The sequence below is a fragment of the Girardinichthys multiradiatus genome, chromosome 21 (assembly GCF_021462225.1).
Source record: "Girardinichthys multiradiatus isolate DD_20200921_A chromosome 21, DD_fGirMul_XY1, whole genome shotgun sequence".
Classification (NCBI taxonomy): Eukaryota; Metazoa; Chordata; class Actinopteri; order Cyprinodontiformes; family Goodeidae; genus Girardinichthys; species Girardinichthys multiradiatus.
The window spans coordinates 24,338,940-24,366,747 of record NC_061813.1 but is presented as its reverse complement, the minus strand read 5'-3'; the positions used below and the strand labels follow the sequence as shown (position 1 = coordinate 24,366,747).

The window sequence follows — 27,808 nt, the reverse complement described above, 5'->3', positions numbered from 1 at the left end:
AGAATTTTTTGTGTTTTTTTTCCAAGAGTTTAAGAGGAGACTCCACAAAGGATGATTAATTGTGAGATGTTTTATGAAACCACGACTATGCTAAAAACTGACTGAGTAAAAGGTAAAGGCAAGAGGTGATAAACCAGCACGGAAACCTGAGGGGTTACAGAAAGATTTGAGAATGCACTGCAGGAACCAGGAAGTATACAGTGCCTTGCAAAAGCATTCATATTCTTAAACTTATACACATTGTAACATTACAACCACAAACTTTAGTGTATTTTAGTAGGATTTTATGTGATAGACCCAACACAAAGCAGTGCAAAACTGATAAGTTGAAGGGAAATAATACATTGTTTAAAACATTTTTAACAAATAAAAATCTCCAAATCGTGTTTGTCATAAAGTGTTGATGAGGCAAACCCAACTGTAGGCAAGACATCTGGAGCAACATGATGAGATGAAGGTTTTAATGAAAACAACAGTTACAGACACCAGGAGAGGAAGGTGTAAAATCATGGTAGATAAAAACAACAGAGAACAGTGGCGCTTAGATACCAAGGAGGAGTGAGCAGTGACATTAAAACCAGGTGAGTCTAATCAGAGAAATGCAGAACAGCTGAGGGAGAGTACTGAGCAAGGAGCAGAGGGAAAATAATTAATTAACGCAAAGAACAAAGAGGAAACGAAACCAAAACAAAAAATGAACTACAAACCAAGAGGAAGGAGACCAACACTATACATTAAAAGTCAAAACACAGGAAACAACTAAGAAACTTAACACAGAGGAGTTAACTAATGTGGAAAGCCCTAATGACAAAAAACAACCTAAGAGTGGAGTGAATGGTGAGACTTTAATAACAATAACTAGAAAAGCACTCAGAAAGCGCAGACCTCAGCCAAGGCCACCATGTTGGAATTCCAAGTTGTCTCACCATGATCTGGCAATGATAAAGAATCCTTCAAAAAAATCCAGATGGGGCTCCACATCACCACCAAAATCTAATAATCTGTTCCTTGTTCTACTACGCACCTTGTCTGAAAATGGCATCAAAATCCGTTTATTAGTTCTTTAAATACTTTGCAAACAGACGGACAGAAAAACCAATGCTGACAAAAAATAACCTCATTGGCGGAGGTAATAATAATAATAAAAATTACAGAAGTTCAGCCAAAAGCCACGCTAAATGTCATGATGAGTGAAAGGACATTAAATCAACGTTGGACCAAAATGCACATGTATAAATAAAGTTCCAGATATTATAATACAATATTCCAGATTCCAATATATCCACATGTTAAAATGTATCTTGCAGCACACAATTCACTTTGAATTAATCAGTTTTTTTTTATTTAGTTATTAGTCATATTTCTATATAACTAGATACTAACTGGACCTTTTTGTCTTGTAAAATGTCTGAAGGCGACATTTGTGGTAATCTAGCGCTACATAAATAAAAACTGAATTTAAAACAGAATGTTTAACAGTAGTACTAATTTCTACCACAAGAGGACAGTAGAGCCTTTCTAAAAAGAAAGGACCTGGGCCCAGACGGCTCTGCAGAGGGAGCAGCAGAGTATGTGCACATTCTTCATGGCAGCTTTATGGATTTCATTCAACTACAAGATTTTTTTCTTTTTATCAGCACAGGCCAGACTCTCAGGCTGTTGAATTTAAATTTGAAATGCATGTTTTGTGGCACAGCTGATGTAATATTTACGAAATGGCAAACATAAGAGGCGCGCTTTTACACTGCTTCCAACCAACTGCTGTTTGTACTGCTATTTGCAAAATGTAGATGTTGGTTGTGGATTCGTACAGTCATAACAATTTACTGTTTCTTCACAATAATTTTTTCAACCGCTTCTGTGGTAAACTATCAAAATTAAAGTTGTCTTTCAATATAAAACAAATGCTGAGTGCTTATTCTACATACATTTTAAGAAAACTGCTTCAAGAGACGATTGGCCTCTTATTCATCCATCCATCCATCCATCCATCCATCCATCCAGTCATTTATGAGATGACATCCACAGACTCATGACATTAATCCAGATTAGATTATTTTCTGCTATCAAAGCATTACGAATTAAACCTATTAACTAATGAGATGAAGAATTAACATAATTTTAAATTACTTCTCAAATCTTGTCCTGAACCTCATGACAGACACCGACCGCGGGATATTTGCTCAGGCTCAGGGACATTTTGATAAGAATTTAATGTGGCATTGGTCCTAAGCGGCTCAACTCACGCTACTCTCGACATTTACAGCGGATGTTTAATATTGCTGTCATAAAATGAGTTTTAGTGCGTTACGTATGTTCTTCTCTAAGAGAAAGAGGCGACCTGTAATTAAAATAACTTTGCAAATTTTGTTCGATTATTTCACAAATCTGAGCTGGAATTTGTTGATTCGGCTGTCTTCGTTGTTTGGACATTTTATTATCTGATTAATCAAATTGAAACAAAACACTGATGGTTACATGGGAATGCCGATGTTAAGGCTTTGCGCAATCTGAATCCCGCACTGCACGATTTCCGCTTCTCCACAGGCGAGCGAAACAAAAGGCTGCAGATTTCAGAACCACAGAAGGTGGACAGCGCTTCTGGCAGCCTATGTTAGGACGGACAGCTCCCGTTGCTCTCTCTCTCTCTCACACACACACAAACAGGCTCACACTAACACACACCAGGAGCATGTATGCTAAGATGAAACCAGAACTTCCTAATGTGTAACCACTTTATTGTTAAAAAGCACAGGCAGTACATGAAGTATACACTTCTTTTAATGCAGTTTAGTGATTTCATGATGTCTTTTCGAAGAGAGGAGGATCATCTCTTGGCATTCACCGCGTGCCTTAATTGTAAGACATTAAATCAAGGTCCGCTGTGAACACGGAGAGACGCAATCCGTGGATCTAAGAGAATTTTGCACAGAAACATAAGAGTGCAGTCACTCTGTTTTAGGAAAAAACAGACAGCTGGAAGAAATCTCTTATTGCGCCTGTAAGCCTATTATTCTGCAGCCGCCCTGGCCTGCTGACCGAAAATAAGAAATAGAAATCCAAACATTATGACATTCCTGCTCCAGGTATTTTTTTTCTTTTTGCATTGGTCTGCCTATGTACTTATGCATTTATGTAAAGAGGTTGGGTTACAAGGCAAATAAGACAGTTTTCAGGGCAAAATGAATACACGTCCCAGGCAGGTTTTGCAGATGGGAAAGGGACTCCGTATTTATTGTCCAAAGCGGCAGACAGCATAGACGTCCTCCATAATCCCATAATGTAACCTAAAAAGGAAAAACAAACAGAAAATGCACCATGAGCCTTGAAGTTAAATGCACACTATACATTCACAACTTTATAATAAAAAAACGTGCAAAAAACGTGCAAACAAGTCAATCTCCACCATTAGTTTTCAGCGTATTCTTAAAAAAAAAAAACTGCCGCAAATCTCAAAACGGGGCAGCAACTGCGGAATCCTCATCCTCTCCTTTTTTTTTTACGTGCAAAATTACGGAGACGCAGAGACCGAACCGTGCATACCGACACCTACTAAATGGGACAGATCTTCTCGCCGTCCGGTGTTTTTTCCCCTCCATCTGACTTTGGGATTAACGGTGCTCCAGCCAAACAAATGAGGAATCTGACTTCAGCACAAGAGGATTGGGATGACGGGCAGAGAAGAGGGGGGAGGAGGGGAGGGTGGGACTGGTGACGTCACTAGGAAAACAGATGTTTCTCTGTATTACCCAGAGTCCCCTCTTCATCGCCTAACCTGCGTCCTTGAAACCAGAAGGGACATTTCCCGACTATCCCAGTTTATGTGAGACTATGTAGCATGGAATACATGTTACCAGTTCTGCGGCGGCTTGGAGAACTCAGCCTCAGTGCGTGCTGCGAAGTCCCAAATCTGCCGCTGGGCTGCGAACAGTTATGCAACACTGCACTATTGGAGGAAAAAAAAAAAAAATGGGAACACTTGTGAAGCAACGCTCACACTAATACATGCTCGTTTGAGCATGCGCACACGCACACGTTCGTGCACTCCCTCGCATACAGTGATGGAGGGAGGGATGCTGGAGCGGAGCGACTGCTGCATTTTGGCTTTGATGTGACGAGCTGAGCAATCAGTGACATTTAATGAAACGTTAACCTTACTGTTCCGTCTGTCATCAGGAGGTTATAGAATGTGCAAATGCAATGCAAATGATCTATTACTTGTCGTATTTATTGAATATTATGAGATCCGCATCCTGCTCGAAGCCAACACCATACACATAAATATGCATAATTTGCATTAAAAACAGACAAAATTCCTTTAAAGTCAGTGCTGTATGTAAGTTCCCGAGATCCTGAACGCATCACCACCCGGAACCAGCTCCCTATTCCAACGAAGGGGCAAAAATTCACAGTACTGGGAATAAAGAGGCGCAGGCATAGCACATATGTTAATTGGTTTGGATACACTCGCTGCTGTGGAGAGGAGATGGATACAGAAACAAAGGAAATCGACCGTTTTTAGTTTGAGATAACTCCACATTCAGTGCAAATCATATCGGTTATCCCTGTTCTGGTTTTAGGGTCTCTAGGGGAAGTCAGAGAGGGGGGAAAGGAAAAAAAAAAATGACCCTATTGTCCTTAAGCGCCGCGCTGCAGCTCAGAAACCCACGGTCCTCTTTTAACCCTTGTTATAGATTATGCAACCCTCGACATGAAACGATGTGCAGGCAACTGCCCGTATGGGTTTGCTCATGTTTTAGCGATTTTTTTTCCACCTGAAATGCTTTATTCCCGAGAGCTCGCAACAACAATGGCAAGTGCAGCGTGAAGAGAAGAGCAACACAGGACCGTTATGTCGTTACGTCGCGAAACATCTCCAGATACCAGTTTCTTTTCTTTCATACCGCAGATATTAAAGGAACATTTAAAGCCAAAAATCGCAAATTTGACCTATAAATAATTGATTACCGCAACACAGTAACATACTCACTATGAGGAGGTCCGCGCCATATGGTGGATCCCGGCACAATGAGCTCATATGTATCCGCGTCCTGCTGGTTTTCTCACTTGATTTGCGGCATTATTGTGATTGCTTCACCCTTTCATCTCATAGGCTTGTATTCCCGGTTTGTGTCGGTGCAGCGGCGAGCGAACGAGGAAAGCACACACTCCGTTTGGCGACGAGGTTCATACTACCAATGAGAGCGACGCTGTAGCCTCTGCAAAGCATGGCTGCGCTTTCTCGCCCCTTGCTTTTTTTCAAAAGAGGGTAGGTCGTTGTGTGCATTACATTGAGTTAAATCTCTCTCTCTCTCTCGCTTCCCACACGCAAGCGCGTACCGCTCAGGCGTTTATATACTGAACTGTGCGCTTTGGAAACCCTGTGTTTAGTCTTTTTATGGGATTATTTGTATTTTTGTAGATTATAATATCCATACCTGTTGCACAGATTTTTAGTTTGTCCACCGTAACCCTGCAGCATTTAATGCGTTTAAGTGTTTAACGCTCTAGAAGTCAAATATTTAGTGGTTTGTTTTTATGTAATTATTAGTTGGTTTTAGATTCAAATTCCCATGAATGCTGCAAATATTTTCTGTTTTTCCATCATTACCATGTAGAGTTTAAAGCATTTTAGCATCTGATGCTCTAAAAGTGCCATATTTAAGGTTTTGGTGTGGAAAATAAATTGATAAATTCCATGCATATTTTCACAGTATGTATTTTGCACCACTCCAGCCACCATTTCCATGCGTACAAAAACTTTTAAACAATGTAGGCAGTTTACTTAATGGCCTCATGTTAAATGACAATGCTGGATAACCTATGTGTTGATTTTCTATACACCAATTTGAGACGAAGACCTACATTAAGTCCCCAAATGTATTTAGTTAACCCAAGTGGTCCCCATACAAGAAGCCCATTGTGAGCCCAGGCCTACTTCATACCCATTTGGTACCAATTCAGGGTGAGCAAAATCGTGGGCCCACTTACAATGCCTTGCAAAACTGTTAGAACCACTGGAACGTTTTCTCTAATTTTGACATCACAACAACAAACTTTAGTGAATTTTATATGTGTTTATGGTGCTAGTTTTCCACCACACATGGCTGATTCTCCAGTCAGTTTAGGTGGATGGCCATGTCAAGGTAGATTTCTGTGCCATACTCAACATTTTTGGATGACTGATTAATCTGGAATAAGCGGTAGAAAATGACTGACTGACTGACTGATTAATCTGTGATCTGTTAGATGTTCAAACCTGGGGAATTGTTTTATAATGTAACTGTTCAATAAATTTTTTAACAACCTTATTCCTGACCTATTTGCTGTGTGCCTTGGTCTTCGTGATGCTTCATAAACCACTGAGGCCTTCGCCGAACAGTTGGATTTATACTGAAATGAAATTACACCCTAGAGAACTCTTTTCATAATGTATTCACACTATAGGCAGCAAGTGACACGGGCGTTTATATATATATATATATATATATATTTATATATATATATACCTCAGAAAATACACAAAGATTTGCAATTGTATTGTGTCAAAATGTAAAAAAGTCTAAGGTGCTTTTGCAAGGTACTGTACATATGCTGGCTGGGATCACCTTGTTGCAGTCAATGTGTTCTGTTTATTAGAATAATTTGGAAGGTTTGTATTTTTTACAATGAATCCCATTTTATACTACTTGTCTAAAAACATCCATCAGCTTCTGCTGGTGCATACAGGTGATGCAGATGGTATTTATATACACTCATAATAAATTATGGAAGTACTGGACCCCCCACCCCCACCTCAACTTCAACTCCACTTCACTTCTGAATTCACTTCTTTGACTGCCAGCCAAACATTCAGTAGAGACCATGGTCCACATGATGTCATTTGTGCAACCTCACCAGCTCTGCAGACAAGACAGAACACACACAACCCCACTAATGCCCAGTACTTGTCAATATAATGTATTTAAAATGAAATGCACCTGCAGGTTTTGCATCATCAACCACCCCTCTGTTCCCCAGTTTCACTGTGTTTCACTGATGGCCTTTGAAAGAATCAACTCTGCAGTGATGCAACCTTTGCGTGTGATGCAACATGAGCGATCACACCACTAAGAGTGTTAACGTTTTGTCAACATTTCTTTTTTATTTTTTATTTTGAAGGGTAGGAGGGAAACTCTGTCCGGGCTTACGTCAGGATGCATATAGAGGGAAGTTTGAAAGCTGCCTTTTCTCTTGCAGTGAGATGGAGGAATAGGAAGAGGGGAGGTGCTGCTATTGTTCCCGTTGAAACAATGGAAGCTGCGGGGCGACATGCAGCGGTGCGCACATGAATGGCTAACGGTGTGTGTGTGTGTGTGTGTGTGTATGTGTGTGTGTGTGTGTGTGTGTGTGTGTGTGTGTGTGTGTGTGTGTGTGTAGGGGGGTCAGTGGTCCTAGGGCCTCCGTTCCCAGTGCCTCACAATGAACCCCGCACAAAGTCGGGGCTACCAGAGGTCAGAGGCCAGCCCCGCTTTTGTCCTGCACTTCAAAACACATAAACATTTATTAATCACGAGCCAGGGATCAGGGATTGCTGGAGAAAAAAAGCTATGGGAGAGAAGAGGGGCGTAAAAGGGGGGAAAGAAGAAGAAATGACCACCGGCTGCAGAAGCACATTCCACCATTTGGGCAGAAGTTTGGAAAGGTTGAAGCCACTGCTGGAAATACTGAGGTTTTGGATTTAGTTTGTGAATTTGCTTCATTCATCCCTGGAACAGGACTTCGGTTGCAAAGAGACATTTTATCCTCCATATTAAAGGACAAAAAGGAGGCAGGCGATGTGTTTATTTATTTTTTTAAAGAAATTAACAGCTCAGCCTTTGAGCGTCACGAAGGCAACGCTGTGTGCGCATCTTTCCCTCCGGCGTCAAAATGCGCAAAAATATAATCCTCTCCGACCGGGACTATAATTGTTTTTTTTTTCTGAAATCCTTCTTCTGCAGCTCGCCCACCTTACCAAACATTTTTCCGATTTTTTTTTTTAATATATCTCTATTTAGGATTAGATTAGATTATAAAATGTATATATATAATGTATATATATATTTCGTCTTGCTCGTGCGCATTTAAAACACAACATCATACGTCCTTTTTGGTCTGTTTTGGAGTCGTTGCGACGAACTGGGATCCGGATCTAAAGAATAATGCCGCCTGTAGCAGCAAAATGCACAGAAAAAAGGCGTGCAAGCAGATAATGGGTTGATGTGCGCTCTGCAGCCCTATAAGCTGTCGGGACAAGATGCGTCAGTCGCTTTGCTTTTATCACTCCCGAGTCCCTCCTTATGTTTTGGGTCGTACAGCATGGAGGCCTCCCCCCACCCAGCAACAGACAGCCTTCAAGTTAGCTCCCATAGCTTTGCCTTGGTCTCTTTAAGGTGTAAATGCATTAGCTATTTCTTTTAAATCTGTCTATTTTATTCTAGCAGTTTTGTCTTCAATAATTGCCTCTGTTTTATTTGATGATGAATTAAAATGTTATCAGATATATATATATATATATATATATATATATATATATATATATATATATATGTGTGTGTGTGTGTGTGTGTGTGTGTGTGTGTGTGTGTGTGTAATTTTAGAGTAGAGAATCTGAAGAAATTGCTTACATGAATCAAAAATGTAACACCTATCATCAGTAAATTTGTGTTGAATAATTAAAAATATTTATTTGATATATATATATGTTTTATAAAATCAGCATATAAGCATCGAAAGAAAATGTTCTCTCTCTCTATATATATATATATATATATATATATATAGAGAGAGAGAGAGATAAGGAAAAATGAAAACATTACTGAATTGCAGCATTGTGTTATTGTGTATGATAAAAAATGTGATGTGCAACAAATAGACTCCAGATTTAGAGGACAGCCCAGCGGATCCTTATCTTTGTCTTTCAGGACGTGACCTCGTTCTGATTTCTTCTCTTTTTTTTTCTTCCACTCACAAAATCCTGACGATGAGGTTTGCCTGCATGCTCCACCCGAGTAGGGATGGTACGTTCCCTGAGCTAGCACCAAACGCCAAACAGCAGTTGTTATTTCATGGTTGCGTGCAAGCAGAACCAGGTCAGCTGCACCGGGTTGGAGGCCTGCTGGCTGTGCTTGTAACGTCCTCCAAAAAGAGTATATGCCGAACACATTTGTACATCACCCCAGATATTAAATAATTGGTCTTTTAAAGCAGTACACACCTAAAGATAACTATTATATAATTCATTTTTAAAATAATGTTTGGAAGGCAAATGGAAGTAAAGACATTCTCCAAATATAGCACAGTGAAAACCTTTGTCATCAGTTACCTGCACTGTAACTGTCTTGGATTAAATTATACCTCTCTCCAAATAAACATTAAGAGGTCAGTAAAGTCTTTGCAATTTCAGAGATGGATACTTTGTATTCTGTCATTGCTTTGTGTGAGTAAAGTACGGATGAGTGTGTTTGGGATCTACCCCCTCTGACATTAGCAAGGGGTCAAATGTGCATGTAGGGCACCGGGCTCTCCACCTCCCCTCTCTCTGTGATGTTAAATGTCAACCAGCAGCATCCACAGAAAGCGAGGTGAGCCTCTATGCTCATGCTTATGCCAGGAGATCATCACATCTGACTCCTAAAGATATGTTTCTGCTGCAAGGAGGCAATTAAAGCTGTAAGGGAAGGAAAAATTATAGAACCATAAACTACATTCTACTTTTAGTGAAGTCAGTGGTTGAAGGGTCATTCTCAACACATGCTTTAATGTCAATTCAAAGCGACCTGCCTTATCTTGATTTGTTTAAGAAAGGGCTGAATTTACAGCAATATATGCAACAAAGGTTATTCTTATGTGACCTGTGAGACCATAAACAGAAATCGAATTATACTAATTAATTAATTTTGGACACACATGCTCGTCTCCCTGGCAATAATTCAGTAACAATAGCTTCTACTTGAGTGCTCCGGCTTCATCTTCCTTGGTCACAGTTATTTTAAACAGCACTCAGAGCAGGATCGGCTTTAAAAACAGGTTCCTCTTAATAAATTACATTATCACTAAAGACGTAATTTATTTCAGCAATTCACCTCAAAAAGAGGTATATACATTAATTACTCACAAATTATTATTATATTTATTTCTGTTAATATTGGTGATTATAGCCTACAGCTAATGAAAAGCCCAAATCTAATTTCAAAAAATTTGAAAATTACATAAGAATGATGATGAAAGTATGTACAGTAATGTTATTTTATGGGCAGATTATGGCCCACACAGTCATGGGGAAGATTGCTGACTTGACAACTGAGAGACTGTCACTGATATCCTCCACAAGGAGGTTAAGCCACTAAAGATCACTGCTAAAGAAGCTGTCTGTTTATAAAGCACAGTATCCAAGCATATTATAAGAAGGTTTAGTAGAAGGAAAAATGTGCACAAGCAACAAAGAAAACCGTGAGCTTGAGAAGATTGTGAAACAAAATACATTTGACGAGGATATGGGCTTCAAATGTCGGATTCCTTGTGTTAGGTCAGCTCTGAACCAGAATCAATGTCACAAATGCCAATCCCCTTATTCAAATGAAAGTTATTTTTCAAGTTAATTTGTAAACGGAGGTCAAATGGGCTGGAGGAGGAGCAGAGAAGCACAGAATCCATGTTGCTTAAGGGCCAATGCAAATGCTCTACAGCCAGTGATGAGTAGGGGAGATCTGCTGTGTTTTATCAAGTCCAAATTCAGGTAAAGGTTCAGGTTATCTACTGGGGAACTTTAGGGCATTTCCTCTGCTGACAAGCTTTATGGAGATGCTGATTTAATTTTTCAACAGGATTTAACACCAACCAGCACAGCAAAAAGTACCAATACCTGGTTTGATAGCCATGATATCACTGTGCCTAATTACCAAGCAAACTAGCCTGACCTAGATCTCAGAGAAGCTGTGGAGTATTTTCAGAAGGAAGTCACCAGAGCCAATGATCAGGATGGGCTGATTGCCTCTATTAGAGCAGCCTGGGCTTCCTTAACATCTCAGCAGAGTTTCAGGTGCTCAGCTGCAGTAATTCAAGCAAAAGGAGACCCAACCCAGTACTCAGTGCATATAATGCACAGAACTTACTTTTTAATAGGTTAATATTTCTATACAAACAACTTCTTTTTATGCACTATTAAATTTGTCTGAGAAACACAATTTGGGGTTTTATTGACTATAAGCCATGATCATGACAATTAGGAATAAATCACTTTAAATATATCACTCTGTATGCCATGAATCTAAATAAAAAATATTTTCCCATTAAATTTCTGAAAAACAAAAATTGACAGCTATCTAATTTATTTAATCTCTAGTCATCTCTGTGACACAAATCACACTTCATTTTGGAGGTCTGAGATTCCTGATGTAAATCATGGGCTGCAGGAGCATGGCCGCTCAGGACTGGACAGGAGTCAGGACCTGGTGCTGCACTGTTCCTTCTAACAGAAAACCCATTAAAGCCCAATCAGCAGGTCTGCTCCAGCCTTGTAAGTGGATTTTTTTCCCTCTCTCCCCAAGGTTTGTGAAATGGGGGTCAATGGGTCTGTTATTGTTTTTCTCTGCCTCTTTATCCCCACATTGCTATGTGATGTCAACAGTGAAATGACAGAGAAAGCTCAAAAGGAAAAAAAAAATGGGAAAAGAACCCAAAGAGGAAACAACAGCTATTATGATTCCAATGCATTTTCACTCTCAATTTTGTTTACAATTGTTCCAGTTGACATAGATGCATAACCATAGAAGGGTTGGACAGAGGCAACATATCACTTATCCCAGCAGGTCAATGTGAAACAGCAGCAAGTGAAAATATCCAGTTTGGTCTGAAATGTAGTATTTTATTATTTTGTGGCCTGTGTCAGAAGCAAAGCAGCAGCGTGCATTTAGGGAAACAGATCAGTTATGAGATGGAGTTGTATTCCTCCGTCTCCAGCGTGATCATCACGCTAAAGCAAGGGCATACATTTTGTCTTCATGTAATTGTATTAATGCAGCGGGTAACGGATGAGTGTATGTTTCACACTGATTACTAACCTCTCTCTGTCTCTGTCTCTCTCTCTCTCCCTCTCTGGATGTGTGTCCTCGCTGCCTTCGTCATTCGCCTGCCTGACTATCGGAATGGGAACGTGCGCCTCAAGTTGATGCTGATTGCAGCAGCTGCCAACACATGAATCTCCATGGCAACAATAACGGTTGCCGGGCAACCGCGCTCTTTTAGGGACACTGAAAGAAGCCCAAAGGCTTGCTAAAAATATATACGTGGGTATGGTGCTTCTTGAACGCCACGGCTGAATGCTGAGAGGGGGGGAGCTCACAACCATTAAATGCTTCAGACCATACAGGAGATGTTTTCCTGCTTTCAGCTGCAGTGTGATGTTATTTTACTCTGAGCTCCACATGGTAGCCACAAACACTGAATTCTTCCGTGGCATTAACGCGGACACCAATGACTGAGGCCTGGATGTTTTTCTAAGGTTACGTAGCTCATTAGAAGCCTGGCACTCAATGACAGGGATTTATATATATATATATATATATATATATATATGTATATATATATATATATATGCCATCTTGGCTCCTGCATCCAACTCCTTGCTGCAGCGTGTGCACACGCAGGTGGCATGCACGAGGAACAAAGCATTCATCAGCACCAGTGACATCACCGCAGTCAGCTCAGCTGTTTCTGCCCACTGCTATAAATAGTGCGGTGGAAACAGCAGATTGCCTATGCAGAAAAGATTTAACTCCTGACCTGAAGCCAGGAGAGATTTGTTTTTCTCTTTTTTTTGCAGAGAGTTAACTTAATCTGCTCCAGTACAACAACTGTGAAACACTGGTGTTTGTGAATGGTTTTAAAAGAATTTGCACTGTACATTATGAAACTAACATTGTCTCACCTCTGTAGCTTAAACAGGAATTGTGGTAACTTTAAAAAGTGACATTGTGTTCTCATGTTAACCTTGACATTTTAATAGATTTTGTAGACTAAGAATAAATGTTAGATGTATATGTAGTATGTTATTTTCAGGACCTCACAAAGAGTTTTAAAGGGGCAACTGCTCAAAACTACAAAACCACCATATAAAATAAAATGAAACAGGATAAGCAACTATATCCAAACTTGTTTCACATTTTGTCACATTACAACCCTAATCTGTGTTTTATTGGAATTTTATGTGATACATCATATTTTTGTACAACCTTTGCATATCTAAAGATTTTCTTTGCAAATTAGTTAAAATTCAGATTTGGTGGATATTGTTTGTGAACAGCAGTTTTCAAGTCTTGACACATATTCTCATTTGGATTTAGATTCGTACTTTGACTGGGCCATTCGAACAGATGAATATGCTTTGGGCTAAACCATTTTATTACAGCTCTAAACGTTTGTCCTAAAATATGGTGAACCACCAATCCAGTCTCAGGTCTTTTGCAACCTCTGACAGGCCTTCTTTCAGGATTGTCCTGTATTTAGCACCATGAATTTCCCCATAAACATTGCCCATTTTTCCTGTCTCTGCTATAGTGAAGCATCCATGATGCTGTTTCATTTGACCAGAGCTCCTTCTTCCAGATGCTCACTGTGTCCCCTACATGGCTTGTGATAAACTTTAAAAGGGAGTATTCCTGGCTTCTGTCAACACTTTTCTTCTTATTTCCACTCATCGATAAGGGCCAGGTTTGTGGAGTGCACCTCTAACAGTCCTGTCAACACACTCTCCCACCTAAGCTGTAGCTCCCAGCTTCTTCGCAGTTACCATCAGCTGCTTCTCTGATTTATGTATTCTTGCCCATTCCATCTGTTTAGGTGGACAGCAATGTCTTGGTAGATTTGCAGCTACCATACCATACCATACCATTTTCTTTTGTAGATGATGGATTGAACATTGCTCGTTGAGATCTTCATAGCTTGAGATTTTAGTTCATAACCTAACCCTGCTTTAAATTTCTCCACAACTTTGTACTTGCCTGTTCTGCCATTTTCCTTTGTTTTCACGATGCTGTTTGTTCACTAATGATCTCTAACAGATGTCTGAGGCCTTCACAGAAGGCAATCTATTTGCTAATGATATAATGTCTCAAGGCAACTGGTTGCACAAAATTTATTTAAGGGGTATTAGAGTAACGAGGTTTGAATGCATATGCATATTTTTAACAGGACAGAATGTAAAAGAGTTCATAGGCCGTGTATGTTTGCATTCAGATTGCTTGGGGAGTTGTGTGAGATGTCTGAAACACATATAGGGTGTTTAAGAAGTCTGCTGTTTCTCTGCTATTTAATGATGATTTCATTTTAAAGCTTGTTCTTATCTTTCATTTCAATAAACACATGTTTCATTACTTTATGTGTGTTGTTATATTCGTTGTCTGACAGAAACAGAGTTTGCCACCTCTAGCTGCAAACCAAGAAATTACACGTAGCTGTGACATTTGAATTACCTTGTTACAGCTCTCATTAAGTAGGTCATACCTGCACCTGGGCTGATAAAGCGACTTGTATCACAGACGGAAACTGTGCTCCTGTCACGACTCTCTAACTGCACTTCAGTCATTATGTCACACTAATTAGATACATTGAGGCAGCGATTGTGATTTTAAGATGAGAATATATTTAGAATTGACATTTCTAGTCAGGAGCTGTTTTTTTATATTTTGAAGGCTTGCGCAGAAAGTAAAGAGTGTTGAGGTGAGACTTGAATTTAAGGAAACAGTAAAAATAGAGGCAAAACAGTGAAGAGTTCAGAGGTAACTGGATTTAATGGTTTCCTGCATGTGATCTATGCTTCCTCCTGACTGGTCTTGGGACTAGTGCAATCCTTCGCCCTGCACCCGTCCAGCTTGCTCAGCCAGCCTCAGGGTTGTGGTGTGGCTGGCCAAGTGCCAGAGAGCATGCAGGAGGGGTCCATGCCATGGCGTTGGCCCTCGCAGGCTGGCAGCATTGAAGAGCGTAAAGGCATTCAGTGGCGTGAATGTCGCCTTGTCTCAGAGCAGAATGCCAGGCTAGCTCTAATGAGGCAGCTCTTTGTGGCGGGCCTCTCAACATCAAGTGGGCTGGTGGACTCATTAACCTGACTACTGCAAATAAAGCAGGCAGGCACAAGAGGTGCCTATGATAGCACACTTAAGGCCCAGCTGAATCCCCCACCCCAACACCTCCTCCCTGTCCTCTTTTCCCTGCAGTCTCTCCGGCTTCCCAGGACTCCTCTGATAGGAGGAAACCAGCCTCTGGCCTATTTCAGGTGTCCCAAAGAGTGATTTTCTCCTTTTTTATCCAGTCTCCTTCATACCTTGAGCTTTAATCAGCTTGACTCTTAATACTCTAACCCAGTTTTTTAATAAAATATATGAATGAAGCTGCCTTGCATGGTCCATTCCAACAAGTATAGTAAAAGTGTCCTGTGACAGGAATTTCCAATAATCTTTATTTATTTTTACACTTTTCATGTTTTTTTTTTTAATATCTCACATATATTTTCATGAAATTAATAAAAACTCCCACCCCACACACCAGAGCTCCTTTTTGTCCAGGTTTCATGGAAACCGCCTTGAACCCCAGCCAAACGGGAGCATTGTTCCCACTTTTCTTCTTAATTATTTTTTCATTCTTTCTTCTCAGTTTAATATTAGGAATGCTCTGCATTTGTAAAATTTGAATGCATTTGAACTTCAGGTCAAGCAGGGTGCGCAGATCTTTAAACATCTGTCAAAAATTACACTTAAAAAGACAAATAAAAAGGGCAATGCCTGGCATAGATGCCCCTGAGGTTGTTAGTCCTCAAACACAGCTGTCCAGGGTTCAGCTCCCGATCTCAGTAACTTTGCTGCATGTCTGCCCAATGCAATTAAAGGTCAAGGCTCAAGTATGATTGACTCAAGTGAAAACCTGCTTGAATAATATGAATAAGTTGTATTTGATACATATACAAGTCCAGCCTGAGGCTATACAATCACTGTACAGTTAATAGATGACAAGTGAAAAGCTATGACAATCCTTTATTTTCATGCTTTTCACAAAAATCATCTTTAAAAACAAAAACAAAACGTTGGTGACAAATATTAATAATAAAATCTTAGCAGCATTTTTATTAAGACAAGTATCCCATTACGCTCAGGCACACAGAGTAGGTAATTATCTCTGGTTTTTATATTCTAATCATTGTCATGTTCATGCTCCAGTTTCAGCCAAGCTTCAGTTGTCAGACCGATGGCCTCACATTTGACTGTTCAAAACCAATATAGAATAGTTTGAGGCCATCTCAGTGAAGGGTAGTAGAAACCCCCCCCCCAAATCATCACCCCTCCACCACCGTGCTTGAGAGTTGGTATGAGGTACTTGTGTTGATATCACTCCCACCTCCCTTTCAAAGACAGTGTTCTGTCTTGTTCTAACGGTAAGGTAACGTAAAACCCTTACTGAGACATTCACTGTCTAAGATGTAGCTCTTCTTTCTTTACTTTGGTAACATTTGTCCACTTGTGATCAAGCTTTGTCACTGGTGTTTGGAAATGGGTTTATAACCCTGCTTACTAATGAGGTGACTTTGGAAGGCATTTGTTGCACTTTAATATATTAACAGGTATCAGAGAAAAAGGGGCAGAACTTAAATGCACACCAGGATTCTGAGTTTCTCATTTGTAAAATATTTTAAAAGCCATGTTAAATTCGCATAACTTCACAGGTATGGACTACTTTATGTTGAACTTATGTGAAAGAGAAAAAAAAATGATACATGAAAATAACAAAATACATTTTCTGAAATGTTGTGTTTTTACTTCATTATTACACTTTCTGATACATTTTTTCTGCTGCTTTAATTGTTTATGTGTAGAGGTATGTTTTGTATATACTTTTGTTTTATTTTAGAAATGGTTTGGGTTTTGTTGTATTTTGCAGAATGTACATTTGTTTTCTCTTTGACTGTTAGCGTTAATGGAATTATTGGATAAAACTACACAATTTCACAGATTTCCCTGTTTATGCTGTTTTCTTCTGCTGTTATCATTATTCTTTAGTTTAAACATATTTTCAATGTAAAGTTATTTCACTTCATTTCTGAGTGTGCTGAACCGCTGTCAGTGTGATTTTTAGTTCAATTGTTAATGAATCCTGTTTGAATGTTTTAAACTCAGTAAATCATGCAACGAGTTGACAAACTTGACTTATTTAGGTCAGGGACGTTTTTTATGGCTTGTTCCCCCAGCTGATGTTGGATTGTTAGCGAGTCTGCTGAAGAAGATTTGCTGGCTCGTTTTGATGAATATTATTTTGGTGGCGTGGAAGCCATGTAACCCACCGCTGAATTATGTATCTGATTCAAAGTGGGTCATGAGCAGCTGCTTCTTGTGCACTGGCAAGGACAGGTCAGAGACTCATCTCACATTATGATGGTTTGTTTTATACTTCTCAGTTTTATTTATCTCTCCTAACTCCGCTGGTTATCAAGTATTATGGCACATGAGTGTGAACCTCCCAGAAATGGATTTAATCTTAATGTCATGTACTTTTTGATGTATAGCCCCTGAAATTGCTCAGGCATTTGGTCAGATTGCTTGTATGTAGATTAGATTCATTAGATATTCACCCCCACTATTTTTCATAATGTTTCCCTGCACTCATTTTACAGTCACCCATTGTCCTTGCAGCTCAGTAAATGATTTTAATCTGCCGATGCTGTGTACTCTTGATAAGCACCGCGCAGATTCAGGCAGCGCTGCAGAAAGGCAGGAAGAGGCTAACGGCACAATAGGAACTAATCGTGCGAATTCTTCATTTTCTGAAAAGGAATATTCATACCAACATCAAAGGGGTTAGCGCTTCTGACACTGACAAATTGCAGATGAGGTTTCATTAATTAAGTAGGCTACTAATGTTTATTTAAATGAAATTTATGGTTGCATTATTGATCTGACACAAGGCACACAGAGAGTCTGAGCAGTGCGACGCTCTGTGGGAGCAGGACTGGCAGTGGATGTGGGGGGATGGATAGAAATTTGAAGGAGAAAGAAACATGGGGGAGATGGATAAAAATCTTCACAACTACAAGCAAGTGAAAATTTGCCACAGAAATGCAGCAAGAAAGGTGTCGTGGGTAAGCCTGTGCTTTCAATATGGAATAAAAATAAAGCGTTCATCAATGAATTGCAGTTTTAACACATGATGGTGGTCCTAATGTCAAAAACCAAAGAAGAGATTAGTTTTAACAATATTTTGGAGAAAACTAAAAATCTTATTTTTTGCATTTTCACAAACAGAATAAATACTTCATACAGTGCCACCAGACAGTCATTTTAGGGCTTTCCAAACATTTTTATTTAGACTAACATCCAGGCTCTGGTTGGGCCACTCAAGCTCATTTACAGACTGCTCCTGAAGCCACTACTTAGTTATTTGGGTTTTATTGTGTTGGAAGATTCATTCTCACCTTAGTCTGAAATCCAGAGCACTCAGGAGCGTCATCTTACCCTCTGCGGACTAGTACCCCAGTTGTCGCCACAGAAAAACCTGCCCACAGCACAACACTGCCACCAACACGCTTGACAGCTGAAATTACGCTAGTCAGGTGGTGGTCTGTCTTCCAGACATGATTTTTGGAGTTCAGACCAAAAAGCTCTATTTTAATTTCATCGGACCAGATAATTTAATTTCTCCTGGTTTGACAATCTTTAAACTAAATTTTGGCAAAATTGAATAGGGCTGCCATGTCCATCTGTCCACCCTGCTCAAAAGGTCAGATTAATGGAGTGACTCTTGTTCCTCAAGACAACACTGAAACTCCACTTTGTAACTGTTAGGTTCTTGTTACATCTTTGTCCAAGGCCCTTCTTCCCTAAATATTCAGGGTCAGGAGGCCAGGTCTTGTTCCATTTCCAAATAATGGAGATCACAGTGCTTTTCAGGATGTTCTATGCTGCAGAAAGTATTTTGTCTCCATCCCCGGATTCATTGTTTGACACAATGTGGTCTCGTAGGTCTACAGGCATTTCCTTTCTGCTAAGATATCTACTGACACCTATATACACCATAAAGATAATTGTACTCCATTTTAAATCATGTTCAATCAACTGAATATACCACAAGTGGACCTCAGTAAAGTTGTAGAAACACCTAAAGCAGGAGTGTCCACAGTGCGGCCAGGGGGCCATTTGCAGCCTCTAGGCAGATTCAGTGGGGCCCCCGATTGCAATTTGAGAATAGTACAGATTTGGCTGGCCGCCACAGATGGTTGATGCAGTTGGAGACTTTGCTTACTAGCCAAATAAAATGATCTGACAATAACAAGTGGTCGAGAGTACAATACATTATTATTTTCCACGATAATAAAATAATAAAAGTATTTTCCTTTTAATAACAACGCTTTGTTCTTTCTTCTTCTAGATAGTAAACAGCACACCAAATATCTAGTAACGCCTACTTAATAGCAGACTTGGGTGCATCCAACTCTAACTTTAAAATTTATTATACTTTGCTTAGTCTTTTAAAACAGAGGGAACCATATCCTATTTTTGTCGCTGAGAATATACAGAAAACAAGCTAGGCCAGGAAGATAGAAAACAGGCAACATCCAATTTATTTGCTTATTGAATACAAAATGTTATGATCCTTGGGTGCATGGTTTTTGGTTTGTATTTGTGTTTTGATCACTTTTAAGTTCATTATTGCTCAAAAGGTCTTGCCATATCCTGTTCATTTCTCTCAGTGTCAGTCTTTTTCCCTCTGGTTTGTAGTTTCTTTGTGTCTAGTTCCGCTTCCTCTGTGCTAATTATTCACCTTCCCTCAGTCTGCCTGTTTTCTGTCTTCCACAGCTGTTCCAAATCCCCCATTAATCCATCTGCATGCATTGTGATTCTTCACTCTTCTCTCAGTATATTAGATCACTGTTTGTCATTGTTCTTTGCTGGTTCCTGCTGTTACTCTGCCTGTTCTTTTTTTAATTTTTAAACCTCTACCATTTTCTTCCTATGTTCCTGTCTGCATACAGAAAGGATAGCTCCTTGCGGGGTGAGCCACATTGCTCATATCAAAAACCACTGCTGGATCTTAATGTGCAGTGCAAATGACTCCTCTGATTGGTACTGTTTCTGCTTCTGCAAGATGCACACAAAAGTAGCAACCGCTGCCTGAAAATGCACATCCACTCTGCCACATTCAGTTCAAGAGCAGAGACTCATATCTTCTGCAACAGTTAACCAAAGCTCTGAAATATATTTAGTCCTCTTACTGCAGGGAATTTCTTGCAGGAATGTAGAAAATTCCCATCAAGGAGACAAATCTAACCTGATAGTGTCTGCAGGCGGTTATGCACAGGCACGCTTTTTTATGAGCTTCTCATACACACTTGGCACTGTTTGTCAACACAACAAATGTAGACGAATTGCTATTGACAAGTGCGCACAATCCACCGAGGGCTACTGAGAAGACTCAATAAAATTGAAGGATGGGCTTGTTGAGATCCAAGGCCGTTCTAATTTCCTATAATAGACTCCTCTATCCTTTGAAATGTGATTTAGGCCAGAGTGGTGGGTTTCAGTGGTCTGTTAGCCTCTCTGTCTATCGCTCCTCGCTGTAATGGAGAGAATTAGAGTCACAGGCAGGTTTGTTTTTGTTTTGTTTTGTTTTTTTTACCAAACACAAACACATACATATATACAGCCTGCTGTCTGTCTTACTGTAAAACACATGACTTAATAAATGCATCCTAATTAAATCAGATGAGATTAATTTAGGCGTTTAAGTTCAAACAAATAACACACCGGATTTACCGGCTTTGTTTTGTGATTTAGCTCTAATATCATTCTCTAATTTTTCTGTGTCAGTGTTTCAGTTTTTTATAATATATACCGTGCAGGCCAAATTTTATTGGCACTACTAAGTACTTTTTGTTGAAGCTGCAGTTTTTAAGAAAATTGAAAAATTAAAGCTTCATTTGCATACAAAAAAAATAAAATAAATAAAACCCATGTTGGTTTAGAATTTATTTTTTTTTACCAAATCACTTATGGCATAATTATTGATATCCAGGGTTGGTCTGAGATATAAGCAAACTTTACCAACTAAAAATGCAGTTTCTTCCACAATAAGTACATCATACACCATCAATAATAGGAAGGCTGCAGTCATATCTGTTGCTGGTGCACCTTTCTAATTTCTTATTCACCTTTTCCTTAAACTCAACTTTCCATTGATCTGCTTTGATACAGCACTGTGTGAACAGACAGTTTCTTCAGCAAAGACCTTTTATGAACGTCAGTGACATATCAATCATAAATGATTATTTAGGCTGTATTAAAAATAGCTTCACTTTTTACAATGCAAAATACTGATTACTAATACTAACATACTAAAATGTTAGATTTCCATCATCTAAGTTAACAGAAATTCAAATTATTACTGTGTGTGTATTGAATCGATATAATGTATAAGTTAAAATATTTGAACTGGAAATGTGCTCCCAAATAAAATCCTGTTTGGAGTATCCTAGTAGTATCCTAGCAGTTAATTTAAAATAAATGTACCTGAAGCATTTTTAAACTTAGTTTAATGCAGTATAAATATGACTAAACTATCAAGATAAAAAAACTGATGCACAATGAGTACATAGGTACAAAATGGTTTACTAAACATTATGAAATGGAAATGGGAAGACAAGCAATGGCAACATGTGGGAACTAAATGAGGGTATGAACTGGTAAAGGGGCCAACTGATCCAGCGCCATTGTGACTTGGTGACCTCAAGATGCCACTCTTTGCTGCAATTATACAAACAGTGAGCTTTGGAGATCATTTTGCCTTACTTATTATCCTGGTCACTGTGCATCAAGTATCGGTCCTCGTCCAGCCTGGTGGCCTCTGGCTGAAAGAAATGGGCCAGTCTTTACTGTATTTTCAATATTATTGGAGATGCATAGCCGTACAATTACTCTCATAAAGGACTGAATTTAATTATGTTATATTATTATTAATGTAAATAGGCAGAGTTTGCTAAAGTGTACTGGGACTTTAACTGAAACGGTGGGCTTTGGACAAATGAGACTGAATCAGAGCTTTTTGCAACAAATACTCCAAGTACATTTTGCAGAACCTTACCGATAGAATGTGGTTTTCATGAGCTCTTTGAAATACCAGGAGACTTTCAATAAATTGTTGCAAAAGAATAATAATAAAATATGACAAAGTCAGCCCAGAAATGTCTCACCAGACAACAAAAATATGTCTTACATTCCAAGTCCCCAGACCTAAATCCTAGCTGAGCTGAAGAGAAGAGAGCGTAAGGGAGGACCTGGGTTAATTGAGCCACTGGTTACTTTTTTTAAAGGGGACCTATTATGCAAAATTCACTTTTTTTTTCTTTTTTTTTTATACTTCCATTTGGGTCTCTAATGCTTCTTAAAACAGGCCAATCATTCAGGCGTTTTTTCGCTATAAATGAATGTTTTATTTTTTCTAGAAAACGCGCGGTTTCAAAAGCTGTGTAATTGTGACATCACAATCCCTGACTATAGCAACTGAAGCGGAGCTCCACCCACTTGATTTTCATTAGAGGATCACATCCCGCCGGCTGGTTTTACCCAACACACGTTTTACAATACCTACCCTGAAAGATAGATGTTCTGTTGTTGGCTGCAAAGACCCACACGTGTCCATGCACAATTTTCCCGCTGTTGGATAACAGAGATTTGTGGTTTTGCTTTATTTTTGAGGGCAATGTTCCAGTTATATTGCCGAAGACAGTACTATGCGAATCACTTCACCAAGGACTGTTTTGAGAACTCACATCAGTACACATCAGGATTTGCAGAAAGACTTAGACTGAAGAAAAATTCAGTCCCTACTGTTCGTGGCAAATCTGCAGATGACACAAATGTACTTATTGTTGTGTGTAATAAGTTTCGGTTTGTGTTTCACGTATACGAAGTGCTGGTTGGAGGCGGGGCCAGATGCAGCTAATTTGCATAAAGGTAATAGAGCCTTAAAACACCTCATTCTGAAAGGAGCTCAAAAAAGGGGGAGTGAGAAGGTGAAATCTCATTATCTGAGAATGATTTTGTGCAAAAAATGTAATTAACATGTTTTGTATAGCCCATAGACCTATCCCAAATGTTTAAAAGGAAGTATAATAGGTCACCTTTAAAAACAATTATTTCTTCAAATGTGATGTTTACTCCTCTAAATAAATGTACTCAAATTCAAAATGATATTTCTATTTTCTCTGAGAGATTATGCTAATGCAGAAAAAGATATAGTCATTTTATGTTTCTTGCACATCTTTACCAGTGGTGCCAATAAATGTGAGTGGCACAGTACCTTATGTATGTGTCTTAAAAGTACAAATATGTATTTTTACACTGCATTCAAAACAGCATACACGTGTAATCATTGTGTGTGTGTGTGTGTGTGTGTGTGTGTGTGTGTGTGTGAGGAGAGCAGATGAGGCTGCTTCTGTTCTGCTCTTCCACTCAGGCAGAGCTCTGATGGCAGGTCCAATGGGATGACCGCCCACCATCTGTCCAGGTATTCCTCTCCGCACGCTTTCGCCACACATCTCTTTTTAGGTGTCTGAATTTGTGCTAACTGTGTGTTTGTTGGTGTGTGTGTGGACGTCTGTTAACAGTTATTTTTAGCTTCCAATGCTCTCTTCTCTCCAAAACACAAACCAATGAAGCTTTAATAAACTGTAAAATTCCGTAAAAAATGTATCTCTCTTATCCTGCAGTGTGTTTGCGTGGCAGGTGGTGACTGACATTGGGAGCCAACAGGCTGAGGTCAACCTCGCTGGGCAGGAGTCCAAGCTATATTATCAACTGGGTATCTGGCACCTCGCTCTGCTGTAATAATGTTTATTCCCAAACCCACTGCTATCTCCATCTTAGACACACACACACACACACACACACACACACACACACTCACACACACAAACACAGATACTGATTTTTAAGCGTGTGAAATTCAAAAGAAATGTTACACATTTAGCATTTAACAATGGGCAGCAGGAGCATTAAATTTGATCTAAAATGCCGCCTGGAAATTTGACAATTACAGTGGTTCATAAAAATTTACAATCCCCTGTTAAAATGACAGGTTTTGATAAAGTAGAAAAGATGAAACCATCTTTAACCATTTCAAATATTTTAAGAAGAAAAATATATTTAAAAATGCAAAATAAAAATAAATCGCAGCTCAAGTGTACATACCGTATAATTCAGTTATTCTCAACTTGTGGATCAGAATCTAAAAGTCCCGGATAATTTTTCGAATGGGTAAAACTGTTAAAAATAAATAAATAACAATTTAAATTAAATAATAAGATAAATAAGTAAATCAGCAGAGTGTAAACTAAGTCTTAAATATAACTGGGCAAATTAAACGCAAGTACGATGCAGACCATATGACATCTAGAGTTTCTTTTTGCAGTGGTATTTGCTCTTATTTATGTAATGTATGTTGGCTAAAAATGTCTCAGTTAAAAATGGATGTTACTGATTGTTATGTGAACCTTAAGATTATTGCTTGAATAAGGGACTAAATAGTTTTGATAATCTTTTTTAAATATTCGATGAGTAGTAAGCTAAAGCGACATATCTCACTCTATTGGATTCTCAGGAGTTGGACTTCTTTATTTTTGTGCATCAGAGCACTGTTGGTTCTGTTATAAAAGGTTTACAAAAGTTCCTTAAGTGCTTTGGTTTTTAATTAAAACACAGCTAATTAAGTGTAAAGGGTAATATTTCCTTCTCTAGCATCATAACCTCCCTGTGGTTTTTAGTTTCAAACCACCCCATCTTCCCATTTAGACAATTTGAGAAGCTCGAATAAATAGCACCACAGCTTTTAATCAAGGGATGATGGTGGGTTGCAAAACCCGACTGGATGAGAACCACTGCTTTAAGTAATACTTGGTAGAAGAATATTCTGATTCTTTTTTAGCATTCAGTTCAGCTGCCAAATGATTTTCGTGACATCTGCTCATTTGCATCCTTTATCTAAAGTCATAGTGGCAGAAAGGATACAAAGAATATAATTGTACCAAGGTATCTGTCAGGAGAAGAATACAAAAGAATTACGTGGTGTTATATGTACATATACCATGAAACAGTCAAGACAGTTATCCATAATTTAAAATGTGGGAAAATGGTTACATTGCAAACCTGTGGTACTGGTACCGACTGAGTTCTACAGGTGACACAAATCCCTTATATTCTCCAAATGTCTGTGCAAAATAGTAGAGTTTTAAAATAGAAGCTTCCAGGCCACGTTTTCAAAAGGCCATGAAGTAAACTCTGAGCATCACCAGAAGAAGACCTGACTCAGTGAAACACTTTATTTCAGATGCAGCTGGGATTTTTGTCAAAGTAGATGAAATCATGAACTATTGCAGAGTTTTGTCCCCGAACGTTAAGGTGTTTGATGTAAAGCTGAAGCTGTTTAATAGATTTTGTTTTTTTCTCAGGATCATACTGACTCCAAGCATGCATTGAAATCAATAAAACAATGGCCACCGCTGAAGAAAATTGAAGCTTTTTCAGCAGACAATTTGTGGAATCACTTGGAGACTCGGTGGACATCATCACGATATGATAGATTCAGATTTGCAAGGCAGAGTGGGTAAATATCACCAAGTCAAAATGTGGGAGACTGATAGACTCCATCTTAAGAAGCTTGAAAGCTGTCGTTGATTCTAAAAGATGCTTTAACAACAGATTAGCTTAAGGGTGTATTTGTTTATTGTTTAGCTGAGTTGTACAGAATAAATAGGTCAGGGTCTTTTTAAATCAATAAATCCTCGTGTTTTAACAGGGTGTGTATTTTTTGAGCTGAAATCAGAAAATAACTAAATCACAGAGCGCTTATTTTACCAGCAGAATTTAAATCATCTGCACCTTCTTTATTCAGCGAAGCAACATTTATAGTTTACTGCACACTTGATTTGGAACGACGTCTGAATACGTCATATATAATCCATGGCAAAAACACAGGAGATTTTCAGTGTTCGAAATAGATCAAGTCCCTTTGCTGAACGACACTTTGAGTTGTCCTATCTACATCATCTTCTCAAAGTAGAAGAAAAATCTTCTGGCGTGCTTTCATTTGTTTCTTTTTTTTTTTTTTTTTGCAGAAAGTCATGCTTCATCAGAGCGCTGCGCTGTGTGACCCACTTTGCTTCAACATTTCATCCATTTCTGTCTTCGAAGGAAATGCAGTACCAATCACTCGAATGCTAGGGCAGCAAAAACAACTGTTACTTTATATATTATAGGTAATATTATTTGAAAGTGCATAGAAGAAACTGCAAACTCCCTGCAGTTGAGATCAGTTTAATGTGATAAAATAATGTGCTTCCTAGATGTTCAAGATCAATCTGTTGGTTAGGACCAGTTATTGTTCTCTACAGCAGCGTCTTGCTATTTTTTTCCACCCCTGCTGCTTCCTCTGTATACACCAATAGCTCAGTGGAAGGATCCCAGATTTACATGTGAGGATGGAAGGATGGATAGAGAGATGCTGAGGAAGAGGAGGGGGAAGGGTTGGGAACGAGAGAGGTGGTGGGGACACAGCAGCTGGCTCGTTTTTCCCTGTCATTATCTCCAGTCGCTGTTTCAGACAGCCCACCGTTTGATGAAAGTCAAATAGTACACTAGCCCTGATTATATGACAACTGGAATTCTCGTACTTAGTTAATCGTGCACTGGGGTTTAGATTTCAATTAATTTCCCTGCAGTTTCTCCATCTTCCCCCAAGGGGCACGGCGATGGCAAGACTAGGGGGAAGGGATACAGTATGATGGAGAGGGTGGGGGGAGGGTAAGCCATATGTTGAGACCTGAGATGACGAAAATGCCGGCGCAGCACGTTCAGATATACCACGTAGAGCAGGGAGATGGGATCGGCCCAGCATTTCTCACTTTAAAAAGAGAGCAGCTGAATATTGTTATAGCTTTTTTTTTGTCTCCTTTGCAGAGGATTTACAGTGTGTGTTTGAGGGCATGTCTTTGTATAGTGCTCAGAAAGCCATGTGATATTTACCAGAATGTGCACTGAAAGTGTTCCCTGATGTGTTTGTGTGTTAATCTGAGCACACGTGAAAAAAAGCGCTGCATATAAATAAAACCCTGTAGAGAATCAAATCCCCAAGGTTGTGATGTTTCGGGCATTAGTTTTACGAGGGGGTGTTTAGGCCAGCTGAGCCTGTAGCGCTAACAGAACAATGCCTCTGCATCGCCGCTCCTCCTCACGTCGCCTTCTCCCTGACATTCCTTGACATTATGATAAGGGTTTGAGTTAGAGCCTGCTGGACGTGTCGCTGTGGTAAATTTGCTGCCATATGGCGTATAGTCGTGGCGGGAGTCTGTGATGGAGGAGGAAAGTGCAGGTGTGATGCTGCTCATCCTTTTGAGACATGGGCAGGTATGTTCTCATGAAAGGCAAGATATGACCTACAACAATAGTGTTAGATTTTTCACCTGAAAGGTTCATTACCACATTTACATTTTACTGAGAAAGTGTGATACTGACCAAACCTTTACTGAATTTTGTCCAACACACAGTGGGCGTCATTTATCAAAAATGGGTGCATGGTCCTTTTCATCTTAATTTCTGGATTCATTAATATGGACACGAGTGTAGGAGACACTCAAATCCCACACCAGTCCAGAGATAGTGTATTTAAGTTCATGTTAGTGTGGTGAAAATCAGGCTCTGCTGGAGAAATATTTAATTGAACCTCAGTAACAACACAAAGTATGCTAAAAGATCTTAAA

General features: G+C 39.3%; 2 long non-coding RNA genes across 2 annotated transcripts; one reads left to right on the top strand and one right to left on the bottom strand.

Moving 5' to 3' along the window:
- Positions 1-2,721: 2,721 nt before the first annotated feature.
- Positions 2,722-5,126, bottom strand: LOC124857782. The gene is made up of 2 exons (XR_007035681.1): positions 4,991-5,126; positions 2,722-3,287 (listed from the first exon to the last, which is right to left on the bottom strand). It is a non-coding gene; the product is annotated as an uncharacterized LOC124857782 (long non-coding RNA).
- An 8-nt stretch (positions 5,127-5,134) lies between these two features.
- Positions 5,135-14,393, top strand: LOC124857783. The gene is made up of 2 exons (XR_007035682.1): positions 5,135-5,269; positions 12,188-14,393. It is a non-coding gene; the product is annotated as an uncharacterized LOC124857783 (long non-coding RNA).
- Positions 14,394-27,808: the final 13,415 nt, after the last annotated feature.